The sequence below is a fragment of the Cyanistes caeruleus genome, chromosome 3 (assembly GCF_971803275.1).
Source record: "Cyanistes caeruleus chromosome 3, bCyaCae1.hap1.1, whole genome shotgun sequence".
NCBI classification, from domain to species: Eukaryota; Metazoa; Chordata; class Aves; order Passeriformes; family Paridae; genus Cyanistes; species Cyanistes caeruleus.
Genome location: NC_141703.1, coordinates 70,876,028 through 70,892,830, shown reverse-complemented (window position 1 = coordinate 70,892,830; position 16,803 = coordinate 70,876,028). Strand labels below are relative to the sequence as shown.

The window sequence follows — 16,803 nt, the reverse complement described above, 5'->3', positions numbered from 1 at the left end:
TTTTAGAAAAGTGGAGTGGGGCTGCTATCAAAGAGACAGGAAGAGAGTTAACAGGAGTGAACACTGGATTTTCTACATTTTAGCTTCTTTGCAAGGCCATTCATATACGTCATTATGGCATGATTTCTGAAGTAGTCTGGAGGAGCTTTGTGAAAAGTTTGTAAGGTCACTTACAGACAGCAGCATCAAAACTTATAAGTGCTAGAATATCCCTTCCCTCTTCTCTTGCTGTCCATCATATTCAGTGGAATGAGAGGAGCAGGACCAGGTCAGAGTTAAGGTTGGCTGCCAAATTTCAAAGCTTTCAAAACCTCCTTATTTCATAACTGCAACATTGTAATAACACTGCTTTAAATTAGCTGATATGTATTTACTAACTTAATCTTAGTACAATGCAGGGGCTTAAGGGTCTGGGAATACTGCACAGCTTTGATCTCTATAAACCCCTATTAGCACAGGTACTGATACAATTATCTGCAGGGTCACTCTGCATACTTACAGGCTAGCAGTCCAATCAACAGATCAAACTACCTCATTTATCATCATGTGATCTGTTTCTAATTAGTTCACTCCAGTTAATGGTTTCTTAAAACTGCCTTTTTTGAGGTTTTTTTTTTTTCAGAAACACATAAACCACTTGAAATAACTTCTCAACATTGGCTAAATATATTATTTATTTTCTGGCATGTTTCCAGTTGTATGAGTTACACGGAATTTATTTACCTCATGGAATAGGTAATTTCTTTGCTCTGAGAAATGGAAGGCACAGAAGAATGTTGGGGTGATGGTAGGATCTGACAAAAACCTTTTTAACACATTCAGTCCATTGTCCTGGGTCATGGAGTCTGACATTTACGGTTTTAAAATAAGTCTAAATGCACCTAGTTTTATCTCCTTCCAGGAAAGCATAATCATGAGATTTGCTGAATGATTGGTACTCCGTGAACAAATGACAAAAGACTTAAAAGTACAGGTTGTACTACTAGTGTGGATTGAAACAAAAAGGAAACATCAACAGTTTTGCATGCCAGTCGTAAATTGCTGGTCTTAATTAAAGTGTAATAAAATTTTTAATTTGATCAAAGCATGTAGCACCTATTGTAAGCCTACTGTTTCATCAGGGAGATTTATACCCTTTGCTTTCTTCTCAGTACATCTAGTAATTGCATCTGCTTATTAGTAGATTTGCTATTAGAAATAGACCAATACAATGGTCTGTGGGCCAGGATTTAGTGTTATTAGGCTTGACCTGGTTTGATTCCCTGTCAAAGAAAACCCTTCAGCCTCAAGCATTCTAATAAACTGCTGTGACCAGTGTGCCAGGAGGAGTGAAGTGGAATTTAACCAGATTGATATACTGGTGTGGAGGGGCTGTGAAAAGCATGAAACTACCAGTCTTAAAAATAAAGATGCTGTTAAACTCGTAAAGAATGGCTGTCTCAGAAACTCATAGTGTGAGCTTTCATCAAAAACTGAAGTGTTAATAAGTTGTCATATTAGTTTCTGCAAAGCAAGCATTCACTTCTGAGGGAGAGTACACATGGACACAAGCCAGGGTTGAAAATCCTGCTTCACTTTTCCCAAAATCAAGTGATGCCCAAGTTTCAGGTAGCATCAGCTCAACACAACCTCTTTGCTTCCAGGTGACATGCTAGGTTTTTTTCTGGGAATTTTTCTTTTTCATCAAGATTTGAAAGGGAAGGTAATCTCTGAAACAAAGTCATGTTCAGACACCTGCACATTGTGTGTGGCAGGGAAAATATGCAGGCACAGTCTATACCTCCAGATTTTCTGTGTAAAATTGTGGTGTCCCAACTCAAATAATAAAACATCTGTGTGATAAATGCTTATCATGCAACTTCCCATAACTTTTATAGGATGAAGCTAAAGATAGGGTAATAAAAGGCCAGCAATGGAGGAAAGAAATAATTCAGAGAAGGAGAAAAAGGTTAAAAAATTGCAACTAAGGAAAAGGGATAGGAAAAACAGTGTTTTGTCTCTGTTAAATGTTGGTGACTCAGGCACTGAGACAAGCTCCTGCCCTTGGACATCCAAGCCTCGCCAGGAGCAAAATTTCCCAGTTTCACATGTTTCCTTTTAGATCATCAGAAGGCAGGGAAAAAAAACCCAACAAAATGAGAGAGACCATTCTTCCCTATTTTCTCCAGATTTGGAAAATAATAATTCCCTATGAAGCCCTTCTCCGTTCAGTGACATCTATATTGTCGACAGAAATAAGGACTCAGAAATGCAAACTTCTGTGGTAAGAGCAGTGTTCACATCCCGTTGTTGCCTGTTTGGCCATCAAAGCTGGCTTTAATATCTTATGTTTTTACCTCTGTAAGGAAAAGTTCCTATAAAGCTAATTATTGTTCCCAAGCTCAAGAAAATCTCTCAATTTTTTGACACCCTCTTTGCAGTGCTTCTTCGTATCCATGGAGAAATTTGTGCTAGGATGGGTTTTGTCAGCAGTTGGCACCTCTAATTATAGCTAAGTGGATACTCCTGAAACTGAAATAGAAGTTGCTTTAGCCACCTTTTCATGTTACATCCAATCTTGTCCTTCTGGAAGCACCTGCTATACCTGCTATGTGACGGTGTTGTGCTGTTTTAGACAGTGATTCATTTGTAATGAATTAGACTGAAAGTAGATGTGATTATAACACATTCCCTTATATTCAAGACAGGTTTATTCCCTGACTTCTTTGCTTTCTTTTTCTTCGTGGAAACTACTTGCCAAAGTGGGAAATGTATGTGCTCTTTTAGGGAAAGCCAAGAAGTAACCACAGTGTGTTATCTTTCACTATATGTAAAGTCATTGAAGGTAGGTCAATTTTATCCCAGGATATGATTTTTCAACAGAGTGAAGGGATGTTGTTGTAATGATGACAAATGTGAATCTATGTCATAATAGAGTGACTTTTGATGTTTTTTTCCACTTTTTTTTGTTTTGCTACTGTTGTTTCTTTGCTGTTTTCTTGTAGTGCAATGTAGATATGTTAAAGCCTCTCAAGGAATACATTCAACTGTTTAAACTGTTAAACGCTTCATGATTCTTTGGTTCCATTGAGAGTCATAAGGCTCTTACAGTCACTACTAAAGAGTACTGTAGGACAAATATTATGTCATATTGGCATATACTATGCCTTTTGAGCCCTGCCAATATTGCAGTTTTGCTCATGAACTGCCTCATGAGCAAGGCACATGCAGAGGTTCTCATCCATACCTACATGCTGAAGTTTCAAGATTATCCTAAATTTCAATTCTAACTTTTTTGAATAATAAATGGGCATATTTTTGGCTTTTACCTGCTGTAAGGTCACAGATACCTGAAAATCACAAAAGAAAACACAGTTTCAATTTTCAAATATCAAAGATATCACATGGGGCATGAAAAGTAAATGGCACGGTATGCACTGAGAATAAGTGCCAGAGTTTGCATAAGAAAGTGTTAGCATGAATTTCATAGTGTGGATAATAAGTTCTTTACAGTGTGTCCAAGACCATCATGAAGAAGACTTACAGAAATGGGTAATATTTTTATTTTACATTTTTTATCCTTCTTTGGAGTGGAAGAAGTTGCAGTATCATGAAGACAGGCAGGAAAATAAATCTCATCCAGTAATAACGGGAATTGTTTAATTTGTCACCTTAAGGAAGTGGGAAGGAAAAGACATAATTATCTCAAAAATATTTGAATTACATATATATCTTAAATGAGTTCTGAAGAATAATAAATTCACAGCCTTGGAACTAGAACCATCTCTATTTTTCACAGTGTTTGGGTTTTCCTTGAAGGACGTGGAACTCCTATTTGCACTGTCTTGGAAGCTGTTTTTGTGGTTTTGAATCTTTACATAGAGACAGTTTTGAATCACATGCTGTAGCATATGTCTAGCCCAGCTGTTCTCTCTGTTCTTATATGGTCCCATCACTATAAATCTCTGAGTGGATCAAAAGTAAAAACAAAATTACTCTGGCAGTACCCATGGTTGAGGAAGCTTTTGGTGTCCACCATTAATTATATGGGTAAATAAGAGTTGATGATTATGAAGTGTTTAGTCTTAAATCAGGCAAAACATCTCTGACTGCTTGAAGTTCTCCTTCTGCTGAGTCCCAGCCAAGGGCACCTTCTTCATTACACCTTTTTCCAGGAAGCACAGAATGTGTGCATTTTTTGAAATTACATGTATGGGCAGTCCTCGTGTGGCACTGCTGTCTGATGAACTGATGTCGTCAAAGATTAAAACTAATTGAAGCTAAAATCCTCAGTGCTGTACAGCTGTATTCTGCCCAGCCCTGGAAAGGTTGAAACGTTCCAGAAAAGGAGACTGAAAGCAATTATCTCTGCATTTTTTATCTGCCTTTTACACTGTTAGTACCAGTGAGCCATCTCTACTTACATACTTTTCCCTAACCCACAATAGTTCTAGATCTAAAGTTTAACACAAAGACCAGATCCAGCAGATATTTTTACCTTTTTTTATACACTCTGCTATTTTAAATGGCAGAAAAAAATAAAGAAGGAACTGTTTTGATCAAAGCATTTTTCTCTGACATAGCTAGGCATAATAATGTATCCTCACAAATACCTCAGCTTTCAAATGCAAGAAGGCATTCTCACGTTTATACCATAGAAGGTGCTACTGGGATATTCCAGATTCCCTTCATTCCCAAGAGATCTGCTAATCTCAGATAAATGAGGGAGGCAGTCTGCTTGGCCTGAAATTTCACAATACTGTGATGCACTTGGGGAGTTGCAGGACACAGGCATAGGGCTACAGGCTCCTCTTGCACCTGAGTGTACCACCAGCTGGACTCAGAGGAAGATCCCAGTCTGGATGAATTAGCATAAAACCACTTCTGAACAGCCACAAACTTTAAACAGTTTCAGCTGCCCCTTCACCCATTTGAATTTACTATTGGTATTAAGATACATGAAATAGCCTTGTTTTCTGCACTTAGTAGATAGATGTATCAGATAGGTGGTGTCACCCAGGCAGTGTAATGGGAGGCCATGTCACCCATAGATGTGGGCAGAGACAGAGGGAAAATTGCATGTGCTCCTCCTGGCTCTGGCTTGTGGGAGTTGCCAGTCCAAAACACAACTTTCTATCAGAAAATAAAACTGATAAAAAAATGATCAGGTGGAGCTTTTAAAATGCCTTACACAATCCAGATTGCACTTCCCTCCAAGATAAACAATCAGTCAAGCCTTGGAGAACTGGGGTGGTCAGGACAAGTGGGCTGTCCCAGCTGGGCATCTGGACTCGGTAGGTGAGTTCAAGGCAAGATCATTATTCTATATCCTTGGGTAGTCCACTGGGGTAAATGCTGCCTGAAAAGACAAGTTTTGAGATCTACTGATGTACTACTTTGCTGTGGAGTGTACCTTATCAAATATTTATAACACATGGTCTAGAACTCTGTTCCTTGACAAATGGCTGAACTACAGTAAAGATGTCCTGCGTGTTTTCCTGACGAAAACATTCTTTTCAGAAGTTCAGCCTGCAAATACCAAGTCATATCAAGGAAATCTATAGCAAATTGTCGTGGTTTTAAAGCAGTAACTAAAAAATCACTAGAAAACTTACTTATTACTTGCTGTGAGATATGGATTAGAACAAGAGCAAAACAGGCTTAAAACTTACAAGAACAAAGAAAGTTTATTAAGAAAAACTACAAGAATAAGAAACCAGAATAAAACCTCCAGAAGCCCTTTTTCCCCCAGCTACCCAACCATTCCCTTGTTCACATGACAACATAGAGACAAAAAAACTTTGGTGGTTAAAACAGTCCCAGTTCTTGCTATAGTCCTTTCATCAGACTTTGTAGAGAAAAAGAAGTCTTCTTCTGCTAATCTATGGAAATGTAGATAATTGAAAGATACACACTCAAGGGATATGGATGACAGGAATAGCTGTTCCAGGGAGGGAGTTTCAGGAACAAGGGGTTGTTGCTACCTCTTCAGGAATGAATATTACTATTTTAGCACTTTTTTGAACACTCTTGGAGCTGTACTAACAGACATTAATGACATCGTAATCAATAAAGACTTGGAGAGTATTCTTTTGCTCCTCCTTCTAGCTGCTAAGGCTGGCTCTAAGTGGACTGTGTCTAGAATACCACAGTACCTCCCAGAACCAGAGAGGTTCTAGCCATGGTCCCTGAAGGAAAGGTCCCTGAAGGATGGTGCTGATGCAGTACAAATGATAGAAAGGCTCCAGGAGGTAATAGCTCTAATGCACCAGCTGATGGCCAACTGCAGCAATCAGTGTGGCTGAAAGCTTTGGATGGGCCAGTGAGAATGTCTGAATGGTCTGACATGCACTTGGTCTAGAGGGACAGAAAACACTTTGTAGTGAATTAAAAAAATCTCTGTTGTTTTGGTCACGGATATTTATCCTCAGAAGTTCCCTCTTAGATTAATAGATACATCTGAAAGCAGAGAGGATCCTCATCACATGTGCCATCTCCAGGCCACCAATGCCTCAAATTCATCTGGACATCATCAGTGTGGAGAGGGAAGCATGATGTCCCAGTGGTGGAAGCGGTATCTTCTGGTTTTCTGTCAGGCCCTGGGCTCAAGTAGGCAGAGATATTCCTTGAGGTTTGCCAGGTCCTTTGTCAGGGATGCAGCTGCTGAAAAAAACTTTTCCTTTTAATAGAAATTGAAAAGGCAACCTGAAAAAAAACCATGTCTTCCTTTTTGAAAGCATTTAGGACATGAGTTGTTAACATTTCGCAAGTTTGGAAGTCTGACATGCATCTGTACATCTCTGGAGCAGAACTCATCTTCCAGTTACTCAAGTGAATTTTCCTGAGCAATTATACCCATGAGACTCCCACTCAAATATTTGTGTGCCAAGATAGTCTGAACAGTCAGGACATGAGCAGTGTGATTCACTTTCAGATGTAAGAAAACAGTTCTTGAAAAGTATTACTGTATACAGCAACTCTGGCAAGAGGTTCTGGAGGAGTCCAAAGTCTCCTTGCTCTGTGCTAAGGAAGGCAATATTATGGCGAGTCTGAGCTCTTTTCCTCTGCAAGAACAGCAGCTCTTAAGTAGAACAGACATGAAGCACAAAAAACCCCAGGAATTCCAGTAACCACCCTGAGCCAGATTTTAGAGGCTACATCCAACACAACAACATACCTTTCTTTCATATGTTAATGAAATATCAGCCAATAACTTGTGTAGAACAAATCCTCTTATATGTATACACATGTTGCTGTAAGTCACCAGGGTAGACCAAAGCTCTAAAGCAAGAGATCTTCAGCGAGGATAAGTCAGCTTAGTAACATTTTCAGTAGACATCAAGTGAAAATTTGGCTGTACAGCTGAGGATTGTGTTAATGCCCCAGTGCTGCAGTTTTCTAAGCTGTTTCTTTTCTGTCATGTGGTGACTCTCATTACCTGTATGCAGTAGTTGCCTCACAAATTCAGCTGGTGTGGTTTCCAGTTTGGATCTAGATCTGTGAAGCCTGAAGGAGGGGCATTCCTCTGGGACTAGGTTAATACTGCCTTCTCTAGTATGAATAGTCTTTGTAATTATTTTGAACTTTATTTTCTGGTGGTTTTGAAATGACATTAACTGCTGTATTCTTTAAGTGGTGCTGAAAAATCAAAAGCATTTAGTTTCCAAGGATTTGCTTTTTCTGAAAACTGAACAAGAAAATACACTGTACGTGGCAAAGGGAACAGAGTGAATAAACCAACAAAACCCACACACCATCAAAATATCAACAGTGACTCATAAGGCTTACAAATTGCTACCTATGAGTTCCAGGTGTCTGAAGTAAATTATTTAAACTCAGCATAAACCAAACATTGTGATAGAGGTCAAGTGCTTAATTTTGCTGCTAACAGCAGTGTTTGACAAATGCAAATACAAGAAACCAGCAACCATTATTGACAAAGCAAAATTCTTATTCAGCATTCCATTTTGTATTTTAAGCCATGTCTAAATTATAAAGAAGGTTTTCTTACCTGACTCCTAAGAAAACAATATGCTCAAAGGTAACCTAGTCCCAAGAAACACAACAAGATTATTAGGTACCTAAATCCAGTGTATCTGCAAACCATTTGGGAATGTAATTTCCAAAACAGACTCAAATGAATCTATCTACTGTCAATCACTTATATTTTTTCTACAGGTAATTGAGTTATCAAAATATCCTAAATAAAAATACTCTTCCCCAGAGCAGACGATCAGTTGGGCACCTGATCATCTTTCCAGAGGTGTACCAATGAATAAACAAACATGCAGGCTTTGCAGAGTTTTGTAAGTCACATCAAATTCGAGTATCAAATATTTATAGCTAGGTGAAAAAACAAAAAGGACTATATACATTCGGTCTCAGTTTCTCTGTCACTTTCAATATTTTATCACTTCAGATTTTGGTCAAAATTTTCCAAAATTTTTCTTCCATATCATGATCACTGTTTCTCTGAAAGTTTTCCTCATATTTTTCTGCTTCATCTCTTCTGTCTTTATGAACCACAGAGGTTTTCCAAGTCTCTCATATTTTTTCTTTCATAGCCTCAATTTTTTTCTTTTTTCTTTTACAGCCTCAATATCTCCTTGTCTTTTAATTTTTTTTGGAAAAAAAGTGAGAGGTAACTGGCTCTGTCTAAAATGTGGCTCGTACAAATGCCAGGTGTAATAAATAGTGCTCCATTATCTCTGACTGGGAATGATATGACAGAACTCTCCCATATATACCCTAAATGAAGTTATGAAACTAAAGAAATGATAAATGGTATTCTGATAACCACTCTACCTTCATGTAGCAGATTTCCTGTACCCTGAGAAGTCCAGGAGTGTAACATATTAATCATAACAGCTAGAACTCATAAGTGTCCTGGGAAAAATTGTCCAGATGGTACCTGCTGGAGTTTAGGATTAGTAGTCCAAGAACAGGAGAGATGGGAACAGGAGACCATTGCTGTGAAAATCTGAGGTCACTCAGGTATGACCAGTGTTTATGAATGCATTGTGGGTTTCTGTGCAAGACCATGCATATGAAAGGGTAAAATTGAGGATGGAATGGGAAGTGGTTTTTCTGGTACACATATGTGGTCTGCACACTCCGAACATTGCAAAGACATGCTCCTCCCTTGCCAGTGCCAGTACTTTGACCTTTGACTAGTGACAATGTACACCTTTGGAAAAATCCAAAAATTCAGAGGAGGTGAAGAGTGCCGGTGGTACATAATTGAAATAATTTGCTTAAAATTTACTCTGTATGTCTGCTCTGTGAATATGTGTATGTATGAATGTATTTGGCTTTACTTTGTGATTGTCGTTCTTGTGTTTGATGATGATACATGTACTGCTGTAAAATGGAAATCTAGGTTTTAGAAGAACTGGGATGACACTGTACATCTAAATATAGATGAGAGTAGCTGTGCAAGTTGTTAGGTTTATCCTGCATTTAGTGGAGGTGATGAGAGACAGCTTTCTGTGCTGAGCAGGAAGGTCTTACTTTCTGAGGTACCAAGATTAGGAAGTTGCTGTGTGTGTGCAGGGAACAGCCTGGAGGACACAGAATGTTTGGAAGAGAAATGAAGCTGTCCAAAAGCTGACATCTTTGACAGAGAAACTGGGGAGAATGGGAACATGCCAACAGAATGATAAATGGAGAAACTGAAACTTAAAAGGAGTGATAAAGGGGAAATTACTGGATTAGGAATTACTGTGTTAAGAGGATCTTCCATGAGGGAAATACATGAAATGACTAAGAGTAATTTCACTTCAGAGTGGTGAAGTGCTCTCAGATGAGCAATAAGCCTGTAATGAAGAACTTTTTAACATGCCACCCTTCAGGGAAAAGTTATTAAAAACCTTGCCAGTTCATTCTCTCCAAGGTAGATTTCAATTTGCAAGAGCTACTGAGCCTTCCATGTGGCACATCACTGCTCTGTCCCTTATTTAACTTCTGCCTAGAGGTGGCCACAAGCCTTTAATCTGGGATGGGTGGATATAATTTTTTTTCCTGGGCTGGCTATCTGTTCTTCTTAAATGCTGTTAAATTCAGTGAGAATCATTCCTTAGCTAGTTTGGAAAGATTACTCAAATCCTCAGTGGCTTCAGATCAGCACCAAAATCTGTGCCAATGGGCCAAGGTCATGAGATGATCCCAAACCAGCCCTCAGAATTACAGTTGATACCTACCCTGTAGACATAAAGAAAAAAAAAAAAAATAGAAAGTGTTCTGTTATTTGTGTTCTCTTCAAATTATGCAAGAGTAACATTATGCCGTTCTTTCACAACAGTGCTCTCCACCTTCAACTCCTTTTTCTCACTTGAACTGAAAACTTTTCTAAAGGATAAGACTGGAGTTTACAAGAGACTTCTAGATGCCAGTCCTACAAGTATCTTTGCACATGGTTAGCTTTATGCACAGGGGTGGTCTTGCTGGTGTCAAGTTAAGCACATACCTAATTGTTTAGAAGACTCAGCCTTACATCTGACATCCAAGTAAACAGACAACCATCTTAAATTCTCTAGGAATTTCTGATCAAAAAGGATGTGTTATTAAAAACATACCAAATCTTTCAATGTATCTAAATTCAGCATAAAAAGTTTTTAAATTAAAATGACATTCATAGCTTTAAACCTTTAATTAGTGAAATCCCTTTTTATTCACTGAAGTTTAAAATGTCACCTTTATTTTAATATCTAAATGTCACTTTACAAATTATAAAAGGTCAAATACATCTCCATTAAACAGAATTTACTCTATTGATACCCCAGTCAAGCATCAGTCACGCACCTTCATTTTAATCAAACTGATTCTCTCGTATTCCAGGATTTGCAGATAAAAATTTATTCCTGTAGTGATGAATTCAGCATTATAATGACACCCACAAGTAACAATTTGAAAGATGGTCTATTATGCTTGCACAGCCTCTTCCATCCAGTGTTCTCAAGCCTTTGTAAAACTCACACAAGTATTCTTAAGCCAGAGGAGCACTATTGGCTGTGTGACGGGGGTGGGTGCTGACAGGGGCTGCTGCACGGGTGCGTTCCGCACCGCACCATGCGCTCGAGGATTAAGTTCTCCAAATCTAAGGGGCATTGTTTGGTTTCAAGCTTCTTTGATGAGGCAGGAATCCAAGAGGACTCTGAGCAGTAACAGATCCTGCCACTTACAGACAGACAGAACAGTGGCTATTTTGTGGTCTCAGGTGTCCTCAGACCTGGGAAGGGGCACAGTACCAATAGTCTGTGCTTCAAAGGCATGACAGCATGAACAAATGGCTAGGTGACATTCTTTGAAGGTAACAATTTAGTTGATGAATTTAGACATCACGCTCTTTTTTCCTGTTTGTAAATTGTCTGTAAAGTAACTGACTTTTCCAAATCTTTAGATACCACAGTAGCATTTGTTTTTGGCCTGTGGGCTAATGGGAAAATGGATTGTCTGAATACTCACCATGTATTGATTACTGCTTGTGCCACATGGTTGGCCAGCTTAATGGCGTGGTCTTTCTGTTTCCTGACTGCACACTTCAAGCTTCATGGGCAGGAATAATCTTTTTGTTCCTTCTTTGTGAGTTATTCATGAGCACATGAAATTGCTAAATGAACACTGAGAGATAAAAAAATATAACTATTTAATCTGCTTTTTAGAGTCTTCATGATATTGTTCTGCTTGAAAATATTTATTTGGTGCAATGCCTTTGCATCCCAGTGTTACTAGGGAATAAAGTCTTTCATCTTCCAGATTGCTGGGATGAATGAGTTTGCACAAACCTGTAAAGCAGGATTTTTGTTCAGGAGACTCAAATCTGGTTTTGTGGATGTTATATTTTGTCAGACCTAAACCATAAATTTCCATCAAAGTGGCTCAGTTTAAAATAACTGCTGTTTTGGTTTTTCCAAATAACCAAAAAAAAAGAGCTCAGAAGAGACTCAGTAGCTACATGAGAGAACATAGAATATTCTTTGAACTACAAATAGATTTTCCCTTCTATCTTACTGTAGAATGAATGTGTATATATAGAAAAGGCATCTGATATGCCTCAGCAGAAAAGATATCAGCCATGAAGTTTCAGAACACTTTCAGAGGCATTTTAAGAGCAATAGGTAATAATCTATATATTTTTTCATAAATATATGCTGAGGTTACCAGCTAACTTACACAGTAGATGGAATATAGGACACATGGCCTTGACTTTGAAAATCTACAGCTTTCTTCCCCTTTGACTAGAAAACCACCTTCACTCAGTCAAAGAAACATGTAATCACATTATCTTGTTTGACATGCCAAGCAAGAGCCCCTCTGGGAATGGTATCAGTGTCTAACAGGCAGCACCAGCCCACATGCAGCACCCTAACAGAGTCCAGTCGAATTTGGAAGGGAATAAGGGAGGTCAAATGTACTGTCAAATATCCTGTCCATCTGCCTTGCAGCTTAAATCTTTTCTGTAAAGCCAACGATCTGTGAAAACCATTTTTCACAGTTAGAAAAGAAAACTCACGGATTCATGTCTCTTGAAGGCTTGAGGAGTGACTTCTAAACCTAAGATTACACTTAGCTAATGCACCTTGCTTTGTACTATAGCCTTGAAAGAAAATCACAGAGTAGACTGAGTTGGAAGGATCCTCTCCTCAGGGAATGGGCTGTACAGGGATCAAGTCCATGACCTTGGCATTACTAGTGCCATTCTCCAACAAACTGAGCTAATTTATGATCACAGCATGTCAACAGTTTTCTGGAATCTTAAAATTAGTCCTTTTTCAAGAAGATTTGGATTATCAAAACTCTATTAACCTGTCTACAGTAAAATTAGATTAAATGTAACTAGCACAATCAGGTGAAAATAAAACCCTTATGCACAAGTTTTAGGAAACCCTAGACCATAAAAGCTGGATAATTGACTAAGGCAAAAAAAAGATGATTTTTGTATCCATGTTTTTGGTGCTAAAAAATGGTGTAATGAATGTGTGCAAAAAATCATAGCTCCCTTTTATGGGATTATTTTATATGATCCTGAGTACTGATGACCAATGTGGTCTCATTTTGACAAGGGTCATTTAGGCTTAAGAGGGAAGGTTATGCCTGAGCAGTGTTACAGAAGCCTTTGCTCTTATCACTGAAAAAACCGCATCCGAGTCAATTTAAGTGTCCCATGAAAACATCTGACCTCTTTCTATGGCTACCTTTTTCTAGGTCAGGCTGTCAGAACTGGTCATGGCATGGCTCCTGAAAAATCTTTTTCATCGCCAGGATAGCTTTCTCCAAGCATAATCATGTTCAATTACTTAAAAGGATAAAGAAACACCTTTTCAACTTTTTACTCAGTTTTCAGGAGTCCCAAAATACACCTTTTCTAAACAACTCTAGAACAATAGCTCCAACTGTAGCTCCAACCTCTGCACACACCCTTGCACTCTGTAGCCCAGATGATCCAAATCTGCCAGTCTTGTCATGCCCTTATCTCCTCTGCTTGCTGCTCACCCCTGACCTGCTCCAGCTTGTGTTCAGACCTTGCACACGCCCAGGCAGTAGTGATGGCTTTGCTCCATCCTAGCAGATACACCATGAGCAAGACAAAGACACTTCCCCAGCGGTGCCTCTCTCTGCTTGAGAGGTTACCTGTGATCAGTCCCACAAGATGAGGCCATACAGTGCGGTGTTCGCTTTCCTGCTAACATGAAGGACAAAAAAGGCAAGCTGTTTGCTTGGGTTGCCAACCCAGCCCCCAGGAGTCCAGCATAGCACTGGTGTTGTTGTGGGGATGCAGCAGCCTTCCAGGTGGTCTTTGCCTCACTGTCTTTATTTTGGCTTTAGATTGTAAGTGGGTAGAGATTTACATGCCCACTTTATCTTCTTTTGAATACCTCCTCAAGTGTGAATTACCACGGTACTATCCAAGAGTCCTTTTCCCATGCCAGACCTCAGCACCGTGTAACTCCAGGCCTCGGCAGCAGCAGCAGTGAGGGCGCAGGTGTTGAGCTGTGTTAACTGGCAAAGCCGCTTCTTCTCACATTTTAGCTCAAGGTTACAGTCTAAAGTGTTTGAACTCTGAAGATTAGTAGGAAAACTTATTGTTAAGGTGATCTACGCTTAAAGAAAATCCCTTTCTCCTAGTATATCTCTACTGCACCATTTTCTGTGCAGAAAGCCATGACACCATCAGTGCTGCTGCTTAGTTCTGCCAGTGAGTCAGATTCACCCACCTCCTGCACTTTAGGAGCTTCTAGTCTCGTAGCTACTAATGCTGAAAAACACAGTTTGCCCTTTGGTGCATTTGCTCCACCCATGTTAGCAGTACTTGAAAAATGACTCCCAGTCTGACAAGGGGTGACAGCAGCTGAGGGGCGCATATGGGGCTGGGGCCGTGGGGGCCTTGTGGTGCTGGCTGGGTGCCTGCACGACCACCATCTGCCCCTACACAGGAGGGACACGGGGCCGGTCGCCACGGGGAGCCTGCTGCCAAAAGTACTTAATTTCTCCCCAGAAAAAAGGTGATGTGCCTTCCCACAGCTGGCAAAGGGCCTGGCCACAGCTGCTCGCTGGCAGGACACAGCCCTGTGGGGATGCCATGTGCCAGCCCCAAGCGCCATGCCCGGCCTGTGTAGGGGAGAAGGAGGTCCCTTTTCCAGGCAGCGTTTGGCAGGGCTTGCCAGTGGGAACGAGGGAGGGCCTGGGGCAGATGTGGAGGTGGCTGGCAGAGTAAACCTTGGGAGGAAATGCTCTGGGTCTGTGTATGTGGGGATGCCTGCCTGCTGAGAGAAGGGTGGGATACAGCAGGGTGCCTGGGGATGTGGGGAGGATCTCTGTACTAGCATGGACACAGCACTGTGGGGACATGCAGACTCCCCTGGCAAGGTGGATATGGGCTCGTTCTTTCCACAGAGGAACTGAGTCACCTTCCTTTCTTTTGATGATCTGATTAGGCCTGTGAAATAAGGAAGAAAAAAAAAGAGATGAATGAACTGAGAAAAAAAGGGCATTATAACAGCTAAAGATTCCTACTAATTGGAAATGTTTAAAATCCTGGTTAAACAGCTGGCATTTTGATGTAGACCTTGGGAACAGGACACACATATCACAGAGGCTCTCAGCACAGTTGGGTCTCCCCTTATCTCTTGCAGTAAACAGCAGAGGTTAAATTGAAAAATCCCTTCTCAGTGTTCTTCAAAACTCCACAATCCCTGGAGAAATCATTCTGAAGCATCAACTAATGAGTGCTGTCAAATGCCAAGATGCTCTTCCTTGATCTGGTGGCAAATCACTCACTTTGGTGGCAGGTTCAGAAATGCCTCAGTTCAAAAGAGCCTCACAGATCTGATGATGCATCAGCCAAAGGCCACATTTCTCCTCTGCTGCTGCTGCTGTACCACAGGTGAAACATTTGCTAAAGACTTCTCCTGAGTATTTACAGGGTAATCAGGTGAAAAATACTCCCTTGCCATTAGCAAATCTTCTTAGGATACTGCTTGGAGTAATAACTTCTAGGTGTTTCTGTTCAAATCACAGTATTTACAGTACAGATCCTGTGTAACAGGAAAGGAGAGCAAGACAGACATTGGGTAAAGAGGTCTAAAATATTTAATGTTTGGTTCTGCTTAACTTCATTGAGGAGACAGGAGCTCAGGTAAAATAAAGGAAGAGAACATGCTGAAGAGTAGATAGATTTATTCAGACTGTCAAGAACAATAAACAATCCTGTGTAAACTCTGAACCATTGGGGAGTCTTCACAGTAACATGAAAAAATGAAGTAGGGTTCTTCTGAAAAAATCAGGAAACTATAATCAATCCCTTATAGGAGGTCCTGGAAATGTTCTGAATTAATTTATTAAATAAACAATAAATAAGTTGCATGAGAATACCAAAGAGTTAAAAAGGCCCACCTAAGGATGCAAAAAATACACTGTGAAATCAATTCCTTCTCTGAGAGCATTTGATTTAGAGAATAAGAGAAAAACACTGTATGGGATGTGTTTTCTGATTTAGACAGATTTATCCCAGACAGGTCTCCTGAAAAGCTGAGGAAATAAACCTAGAATTGTCAACCTAAACTGATTGAACTGCTGTTTGAAATGCTCCTTTCAAAAACTTCAGAGGCTTTCAAAGGCATAAGTAGCTTGCTGGTTAGGTGTGGCTCTAAGTGTAGTCTTACAGGACTGGGAGGTGGAGAGCATTTCTTGCTAAAGTCTTGGCTTTCAGCTTAAAAAAGAATTTGATACATTTGCTGAAGACATTACAAGCAGTTTGCAGTACATGATCAGATTTTAAAGTGACCTTAATAAATTAGGTGGATGACCCAAAATCAGTGAGATGAAATGAAAAAGGCCATGGAGCAGCCATACAGTCAGAAAGGAGAATGGATCTCATATGGGGTGAGTCAGAAATGTGGAGGTGATGCAGAAACAGAAAATCTTATTCTGGGAAGCACTATCAGGCTGCTATGAGGAACATGTAAGATTCAGCCTTTCTGCCCAGGGAAGCTTTGGTGGGTACTTGGGATCTATCCTAGCAGCCAAGACAATGTAAACTGGAGCAATGACATTTTGAGAATGTCTTAGGTAAGTTGGAAAGAACATGGAAGAATTCAACAGGAAGAGCAGAAAGTATGGCCTGTAAGGCTGAAAAAGATCTGGCATCAGTCTTTTAATAAGGCTATATATTAACCTTTATCACTCTGGAGCATTTGGTGAGCTCTATTTGGTTTAAAGTAATGCATATTCAGATTTCTCTTTTTGAGGCTTCAAATTTTCAAGAATATAAAGGAAAAAAACCCCACATGACATTAGTTATCAGAATTAGGGAAATAAAGTTTTTTT

General features: G+C 39.8%; 1 long non-coding RNA gene across 2 annotated transcripts in view; it reads right to left on the bottom strand.

Annotated features, from left to right (window-relative positions):
• Positions 1–5,650: 5,650 nt before the first annotated feature.
• Positions 5,651–16,803, bottom strand: part of LOC147654230 (uncharacterized) — a 31,789-nt gene continuing 20,636 nt past the window's right edge. Inside the window, exons 3-4 of one of the 2 annotated variants that reach the window (XR_015284739.1) lie at positions 11,443–14,914; positions 5,651–10,179 (exon numbers count right to left, since the gene is read on the bottom strand). This is a non-coding gene — a long non-coding RNA (uncharacterized LOC147654230). The remainder of the gene's footprint in view (positions 10,180–11,442; positions 14,915–16,803) is intronic. The other variant, XR_015284740.1, reaches the window with a different exon arrangement.